Below are 8822 nucleotides of genomic sequence, written 5' to 3' on the forward strand. Positions count from 1 at the left end.
TCAAGTTTGATGTGAAACGCTCTAAGCAGATCCGTGCCCACACTTGTATGTGTGTTCGAGTGCACGGATGGCTTGAACTCCTGCTGCCGGTTTGGCTCCCTGGGGAGGTGGTTGAAGCAACCTCTCCTCCTGTCCACATGAGGGCAGGTACAAGACGGCTGCAGAAGAAACAGGTTGAGAGAGCAAGTCCCTCCGCCCCAACGCAACGAGATGGGACCTGGATGGGGCCCCTCAACCCGAGGAATGAGCCCGTTTGCTTTGGTGGGCATGTTTAAACCATGGTAACCTTGTCATTCCTCAGCTCTGGGAATCAGCATGATCTGGATACTGTGCAACCACATCCAAGAATGAATGCGACCCTGCGCTTGGTGAAAGGGCAGCTGCTGTGCACAAGTGCACAACCCCCGCCCCTGCCGTCAATTCAGCTGACATTGGACGGTCCTCCAATGGTTTCCTGGCTCTCGGAGTTCCCGTCGTGGCTCAGCAGGTCTCGCCCCCGACGTGTATCCCTGAGGCAGCGGGTTCCATCCCTGGCCTCATTCCAAGGGGAAAGGATCCGGCGTGGCCGTGAGCTGTGGTGTGGGTCCCAGACGCGGCTTGGATCCCCTGTTGCTCTGGCTGTGCTGGAGGCCGGCAGCTCTGGCCCCGATCCACCCCCTAGCCTGGGAACCTCCATAGGCCATGGGGGAAGCCCTCAAAAGACAGAAGACAAAGGCCAAAAGACACACACACACAAATCACTTCTCGCTTCTCAATGATTGATTGAGAATAATTAGCTTTATTTAATAATTTGTGCTTTTTATTACTTCCCTATCAATAACTACTTCCTTTTTTTATTGTTATTTTGTTTCAAGGTTCTAACAACTCTAGGCTCAAAACACAAAGTGAACTATAGCATAAATGACATGAGTCAGAAAGAGAAATTGGACACATCTCCAAAGAGAAATCAGGAGAGGGGAAGGAGCGTCCATGTCAGGAGGGGGAGCAAGGGGATGGGGTTTGGGGGAAGCTGATGGGGAGGGCACTGGCAGGGGCGGAGGGGACCTTGGGGAAGGTGGTTTTGGAACTGGGCCGAGGGTTCTTGAAAGAGCCAGGCCAGGACCTGGTACAGGGGGTGCGGGAGCAGTCAGGGCAGGCACTCCCCAAAGGGCTGCTGAATGCTCCTCGGGCCCTTTGTCCCCAGCAGAGGCCGGGACAACGTTGCCATCTAGCACAGGGAAAGGCACATCAGTGTCCGGGAATTTGGCCAGAGCAGCGCCAAGTGCCCCCTGCAGGGCTGGTGAGGGTTCGAGTGGACGGGAGACTTCTGGAGGACTAGCAGGATTCTCATCCTGCCCAGCTAGTGAGTCCTCGTGAGAGCCTCGTCCTCCAGGAGGATTAGCCGGATTTTCATCCTGCCCAGCAAGTGAGTCCTCCTGAGAGCCTCGTCCTCCTGGAGGAGGAGCAGGAATTTCAACCTGCCCGCCACGTGAGTCCTCAGGAGAGCCTGGTCCTCTAGGAGGAGGAGCAGGATGTTTATCCTGCACGGCTGCTGAGTCCTCCTGAGAGCCTCGTCCTCCGGGAGGAGGAGCAGGATGTTCATCCTGCACGGCTGCTGAGTCCTCAGGAGAGCCTTGTCCTCCTGTAGGAGGAGCAGAATGTTCATCCTGCACGGCTGCTGAGTCCTCCAGAGAGCCTTGTCCTCCAGGAGGATTATCCAGATTTTCATCCTTCCCGTCTGATGAGTCCTTCTGAGAGCCTCGTCCTCCAGGAGGAGGAGCAGGATTTTCATTCTGCCTGGCTGGTGAGTCCACCTGAGAGCCTTGTCCTCCAGGAGGAGGAGAAGCATTTTCATCCCACCCAGCTCGTGAGTCCTCCTGAGAGACTCGTCCTCCAGGAGGAGGAGCAGGATTTTCATCCTGCCCGGCTCGTGAGTCCTCCTGAGAGCCTCGTCCTCCAGGAGGAGGAGCAGGATTTTCATCCTGCCCGGCTGCTGAGTCTTCCTGAGAGCCTCGTCCTCCTGTAGGAAGAGCAGGATTTTCATCCTGCCTGGGAGGTGAGACCTCATGAGGCTCTGGTCTTCCTTCAGGAGGAGCAGCAGGTTGATCCTGCCCATGAGCTGAGTCTTCATGGGGGCCTGGTCCTCCTGCAGGCGGCGCCTTGGTTCCACCCTGCCCGGGTGTTGACTCCTCAAGAGGAGCTGGGCCTCTTGGGAGTGGAGCAGAGGGTTCATCCTCCCCGGGAGGTGAGTCCCCATGAGGACGTGGGCGTCCCTCTGAAAGAGCCAGAGGTCCTCCCTGCCCGGGTGCTGAGTCCTCCTGTGGTTCTGGACCTCCTCTGGGGGCTGCTCCAGGGTCTTTCGGCTCGGCTGGCGTCTTGGCCTCGGATTCCAGGTCTCCTGCTGGAGGTGTGAGAGAGGAAGAGCTTTGGTGCCTGCCCGCCTTGCCATGTGCTCTTCCAAGGAGAGCAGTCTTCCCAGAGCCTTCCCGACAAGTCCCGGCCAGCACCTGCTGGCTCTGCTCTCCTGCAGGCGGGGCGTGTGCCTTTGTCTTGGCTCCTGGCCCAACACCATCCTCTGGGGACTCCCCGCTGTGCGGCCCACACCTCAGCTCCCCCCACTGCGCCCAGAGCCCCGGCCCCATCTTCTCACCTTCAGGCTGGGCCTCAGGGGGTGCCAGGCCTTCCAGGGTTGTCAGGCTCATGTGGACAGTGTCTTCATGGCCACAGCTGGTGCTCCTGTGCTCCCCACCAGCCCGGCAGAGGACCCCGGGGAGCAGTCTGTGTGGAGGTTCCTCGGGTGGCCTTCTGCCTTCCTCACCCTGTTCCTGGCGGGTCTCAGGTGGGGGACTCTGCAATGACAGTGAGCGTCAGAGGGCCCGGCCCCGAGGCGTCAGAGCCCTGTGGGGCTGTGAGCTTCTCGCTGCTTCTTCTGCCCCCTTGACCTTCTGCTCCCAGATCAGGGGAGGCCTTGCCTGCTCAAACACCACACCCCTGCCACACACCAGTGGCTCCCCCCTGACCCGGGAGGAACGAGAGCCCCCTGGAGGGCTGGGGGTACCGCTTGCACGCAGGGCTCGGCCCTGACTCCACACCTACCCCCCTCAGCCCCCTGCTTCTCCCCAGCCAGTTGGGTCCCGGGGTGTGGGCAGGCCCTGCCCAGCAGGCCTCCAAGCCCGCGTCAGCCGGCTCTTGCTTGAGGTGGGCCCACCCCTCACCACCCGCCTCTGCACAAAGTCATCCAGGGAGGGGGCTTGGGGCTCCCGTGTGGGCTCCGAGAGGTCCCTGCCCTTGGCTGGAGCTCCCTCTCCCGGTGGTACCTCTGGGTCCCTGCGGGCAACGGCCCATAGGCGTCCGCCTCGCGTTCTCATCCAGGTTCTGCAGGCTTGGCAGAGGCCATCTCTGCCGTGACGACGCCTGCGGCCTCGGCCTCGGCCTCGGCCTCGGGAGAGCGGGATGCAGCAGAGCCAGTCCATCCCTCCTCCGTCCTCTCCTGGACTGGACCAGTAGGTGCCCAGCTCCCCAGCTTCCAAGTTCCGTTGGCCTCTGTCGCCATGGAAGTGAGGTCACTTCCTGGGGTCCCCCCAACGGGCCTTCCTCCTTCCCCATGTCTCCCCCAGGGTCCCTCTGGGCTGCTCCAGCTCCCCTCCCCCACCAACCCCATGGTCTGGTGCTGTGAACAGCGGTCTTGGGCACTTGACAGGGATGGCGGTGACTCTGCGGACTGCCTTGGGGAGCATGGTCCTTGGGATACTATAGGCTCTTGCAATCCAAGAGCAAGGTGTGTCTTGCCATCAGTTTGTGTCCTCTTGGATTGCTTACATCAGCCTCTTGGGGGGTTCCCAGGACAGGTCTTGCGTCTCTCTAGGGAGGTCTCTTCCTCAGTCGTCTATTCTTTGGGAGGTGACGGCAAATGGGATCGTTTTCCCGATGTCTCTCTGGGAGCTCTCGTTCTCAGGGTATAGAAAGGCAGTTGATTTCTGTGCCTTCATGGTGCCTCCTGCGACTCTAGCCCAGGACTCTGCACATGCCGAGGGGGGAAGCCCTGAAAAGACAAACAACACAAGACACACGCACACACCCACAGTTGCATTGTTCTCCATGACAGATTTCCTAAGCATTAGCTCTCTTTAATTCTGTTTGCATTTGAAGGCCACCCCTGGATGGCATCGCAGTTACAGCTGCTGGCCTCCCCCCCTCCTCCCCCCCGCCATAGCAATGCAGGATCCGAGCCTTCTCTGCGACCTACACCACAGCTCACGGCAATGCCGGATCCTTCACCCACGGAGTGAGGCCAGCCATCACACCTGTGTCCTCATGGCTACTAGGCAGTGTCCTTACCACTGAGCCCCAACGGGAACCCCTCATAGCAATGAACTTTCCACCTCGACTTATACACATATTCTCCCTCCTAATAGGAAGAGCTTCTTTCCAAAAACATTGGCTGGAATTCCCACTGGGGCTCAGTGGGTTCATGACCCAGTCGTGTCTGTGGAGGCACCCATTGGATCTCCATCCCTGTGCAGTGGGGACAGGATCTGGCATTTCAGCAATGATGGTGTAGGTCACAGGTTCAGCTCAGATTCCATCCCTGGCCGGGAACTTCCCTATGACCCAGATGCAGCTGAGAACACAATACACACAGACACACACAGACACACACACACACACATAATTATATCCATGTGTTTGTGTGTGTGTGTGTGTGTGTGTGTGTGTACATATATATATACATATATATATATATATATTTGTATGTATGTATGTTCATGTATGATACTCTAAATATGGACTGGTGTCATTCCCCTCTGGGTGGGGCAGAATCAAATGGGACTAGGATGTGTGAGGATGCACGATGAGCCCTGGCCTCGTATCAGTGTGAGTCGGGGATTGAGCATTGGCCTCGCTCAGTGGGTTAAGGATCTGCCATTGCTGTGAGCTGTGGTGTAGGTCACAGAGCTGCCATGAATCTGGTGATTCTGCTGCTGAAGTGTAGGCCAGCTGCTGTAGCTCCGATTGGACCCCTGGCCTGGGAACTTCCATATGTCACAGATGCAGCCCTAAGAAGAAACCGAAAAAAGATAGGCTTAACAACAGCCATCACCTTCATGGACTGGGGTGTTGGGTGGCTGAAAAAATAAGATCACCAGGCAACAAGTGGGAATTGTGTGCCTCTGGTCAGCTCCCAAATCCTGATCGTCTTCAAGGGTCCCCTGTGGCAGGGCCTCGGTTCTGAGGGGTTGAAAGGGGCTGCTTCTTCCTTTTGGTAAACAAAAACTTAATGAATTTTATTACATTTCTAGGTGTCCAACAATCATCAAACCAAATTGTGGAGCTCATCCATCCCAAACCCTCAGTGCATCCCCGCACCACCCAAACTCTCTCATTTGGAAACTGTAAGTTCTACAAAGTCTGTGAGTCAGGATCTGTTCTGCAAAGAAGTTCCTTCTGCCCTGTTTTAGAGTCCACATGTCACGGAAAGCTTTGGATGTTGGGGTCTCATTGTCTGATGACTTCACGTAACACGATGGTTTCCAGGTCCATCCAGGTTGCTACCAATGCCCTTCTTTCTTTCCTTTTAATGGCTGAGGAATGTTCCATGGTGTGTATGTAGCACAGCTTCTTGATCCACTCCTCTGTCGATGGACACTTGGGTGGTTTCCATGTCTTGGCTACTGCAAAGAGTGCTGCGATGAACACTGGCGTACCTGTGTCTTTGCAAGGCATGGTTTTCTCTGGATAGAGGCCCAGGAGTGGGATTGCTGGATCCAAGGGTGGTGGTTCTATGTTTCGCTTTCTGAGGCATCAGCATCCTGTTTTCCACAGCGGTTGCACCCATTGACATTCCCCCCAACAGTGTCCTAGGGTTCCTTTTCCTCCACACCCTCTCCAACACTCATTGTTTGTAGACCTTTTGAGGATGGCCATTCTGGCTGGTGTAAGGTGGTACCTCACGGTGGTTGTGATTCACGTTTCTCTAGCAGTGAGTGATGTTGAACATCTTTTCAGGTGTTTTGTTTGTTTGTTTGTTTTGTTTTTGCCCCCATAAGTCTGCTTTGGAAAATTGGCTGTTGAGATCTTCTTTCCATTTTTTGAAGGGGTTGCTGTGTTGCTCTGGTATGGAGTGGTGGGCGGTGTTTATAAATTTTGGAGATGAATCCCTTGTGGGTTGATTCATTTGCAAAGATTTTCTCCCGTTCCGGGGGAAGTCTTTTTGTTTGGTTTGGGGTTTCCGTGGCTGTGCAGAAACTTTTGAGGCTCCTTGAGTCCCATTGGTGTATTGTTGTTTTTACTGTCAGTGCTCTAAGAGGTGGGTCTGAGAAGAGGTTGCTGTCGTTTATGTTGGGGAGTGTTTGGCCTATGTTTTCCTCTAAGCGTTTTATAGTGTCTGGTCGTGTCTCTAGGTCTTTGATGCATTTGGAGCTTGTTTTTGTGTCTGGTGTTAGGGAGTGTTCTCATTTCATTCTTTTCCATGGGGCTGTCCCGTCTTCCCGGCACCCCTTCTTGAACAGGCGGTCTTTTGTCCACTGCATAGTCTGGCCTCCTTTGTCACACAGATGAGTTGGCTGTAGGTGCGAGGGGGGTTTCCTTCTGGGCTTTCCATCCTGTTCCACTGATGTACATGTCTTTCTCTGTGGAAGCAGCGTGCGGTTTTGAGGATTGCTGCTTTATGGTATAGTCTGAGTTCAGGGAGCCTGACTGTTGCAGCTCCATTTCTCTTTTGCAGGATGTCTTTGGCTCTTCTGGGGCTTTTGTGCTACCGAACCAACTTTACAATATTTTGTTCAAGTTCTGTGAAAAATGTCCTTGGTCCGTGGATAGGGATTGCATTGAGTCTGCGGATGCGCTTGGGTAGGATAGCAATTATGATCATGTGGAATCTTCCAATCCAAGAGCATGGCGAGTCTCTCCATCGATATGTGTCATCCTTGATTGCTTGCATCAGCATCTTTGAGTTTTCAGAGCATGGGTCTCTTGTCTCTCTAGTAGGTGTATTCCTCAGTATTTTACTCTTTGGGATGCAACAGTAAACAGGATTCTCCCGTAATTTCTCTCTCCGGTCATTCGTTGTTGGTATATAGAAATGCAGTCTATTTCTCGGTAGTACGGGTGTATCCTGTGGCCTTACCAAATTCACTGATGAGCTCTACCAGTTTCCTGGGAGTGTCCTGAGGATGCTCTAGGTATAGGATCCTCTCATCTCAAAATAGGGATGGCTTGTCTTCTTCCTTTCCAGTGTGGCTTCCTTCTCTGTCTTTTTCTACTCGGAGGGCCCTGACTAGCTAGGATTTCCAAAACGATGTCCACTAGCCATAGGACCTCTAGCAAAGGAGGGTGCACATGCCGAGGGTGCGGCCCTGAACAGACAAAAGAAAAAAGAGACACACACACACACAAACACAAAGTTTCATTTTTCTCCAAAATGGATTTCTTAAGAATTCGCGTTCTTCATTTGTATTTGTGTTTTCGGGCCTCACCTGTGGCATATGGAAGTTCCCAGGTTGGCGTGGCATTGCAGCTGCAGCTACCGGCCACCACCACAGCTATAGCAATCCAGGATTGAAGCCTCGTCTGCGACCTACACCACAGCTCACGGCCATGCCGGTTCCTTCACCCATGGAGCGAGACCAGCCATCAAACCTGTGTCCTCATGGATCCTGGGCTGTTTCCTTCCCACTGAGCCCCAACGGGAACTCCTCATAAGGATGGACGTTCCATCTGGACGTATACACATATTCTCTTTCCTAATAGGAAGATCTATTTTCCAAAAGATTGGCTGGAGTTCCCCCTGAGGCTCAGTGGGGTCATGATCCAGTCGTGTCTGTGGAGGCACCCGTTGGATCTCCAGCCCTGTGCAGTGGGGACAGGATCTGGCATTTCAGCAATGGTGGTGTAGGTCACAGGTTCAGCTCAGATTCCATCCCTCCTGGCTGTGAATTTCCATATTCAACAGGTACAGGTAAGAACCAAAAAAAATTTTATATACATATGTACATTCAATGTGTAATAAACATTGCCGTGAGCTGTGGTATGTATCTCAGATGTGGCTCAAATCCTGCATGGCTGTGGCTGTAGCTGTGGCCCAGCCCAGCAGCTGTAGCCCCGATTCCACCCCTTGCCTGGAACCCTCCCTGTGCCAAGGTTGCAGCCCTCAATACACAAGCATCCAATCAAATCCCATCCACATCATGCTCTCCTTCGGAGTGACTCTGACCCTCCTTGCTTTTGTTTCAACACAAGGCGCGAGCCACTCTGGGGACAGAAGCCAGGTCCAGGCTTGGGTTCCAGCTCACCGGGTCCTTGGGATGATGGCATCCCTCTTCAGGGGCCCAAAGCCAGATGTGGGGCTGGCCAGAGGAGCCTGGCACACCCCCGGCAGCACATGCCCCCAAAGGTCTCCTTCTGCGCTTCCAGCCCTGCCGGCCACCTCGCCACCCGCCTCAGCAGGCCTCTTCCAGGGCTGCTCCCCCGGGCGGCCCTGCCACGTTGCCCCTGCCCCCTTGGCCTCCATGGGACCCTGGCTCCTGCGGGATCTCGTCGAGCCCTTCTCCATGCCTTCGTTGCCCCTGCCTGACCCTCCACACTCGGCTCAGCACCCGCTCGTCCGCTGGGGGCCTTGCCTGGCTGTTTGGCCTCCTCCCGGAGCCGTGAGGGTCACAGGCCCGGAAGGGTCCGTTCTGTCAGCCGTGGATGAGCTGGACTGCCAAGGGGAATCCCTGGGTCCTGGCTGGAGGACAGAGCCTGTATCAGGGTCCGGAAAGCCTCGCTGTCCCTCAGCCATGCCACCATCCCACAGCCCCCGCAGGGGAGGAGACACCCAGGACCTACTAGAGTGGCCCCGCTTT

The sequence above is a fragment of the Sus scrofa genome, chromosome 14, assembly GCF_054392235.1.
Source record: "Sus scrofa isolate SSC_HxYL_T2T_F1_AM1 chromosome 14, Sscrofa_HxYL_maternal_Yorkshire_Landrace_v2.0, whole genome shotgun sequence".
Lineage (NCBI taxonomy): Eukaryota > Metazoa > Chordata > Mammalia > Artiodactyla > Suidae > Sus > Sus scrofa.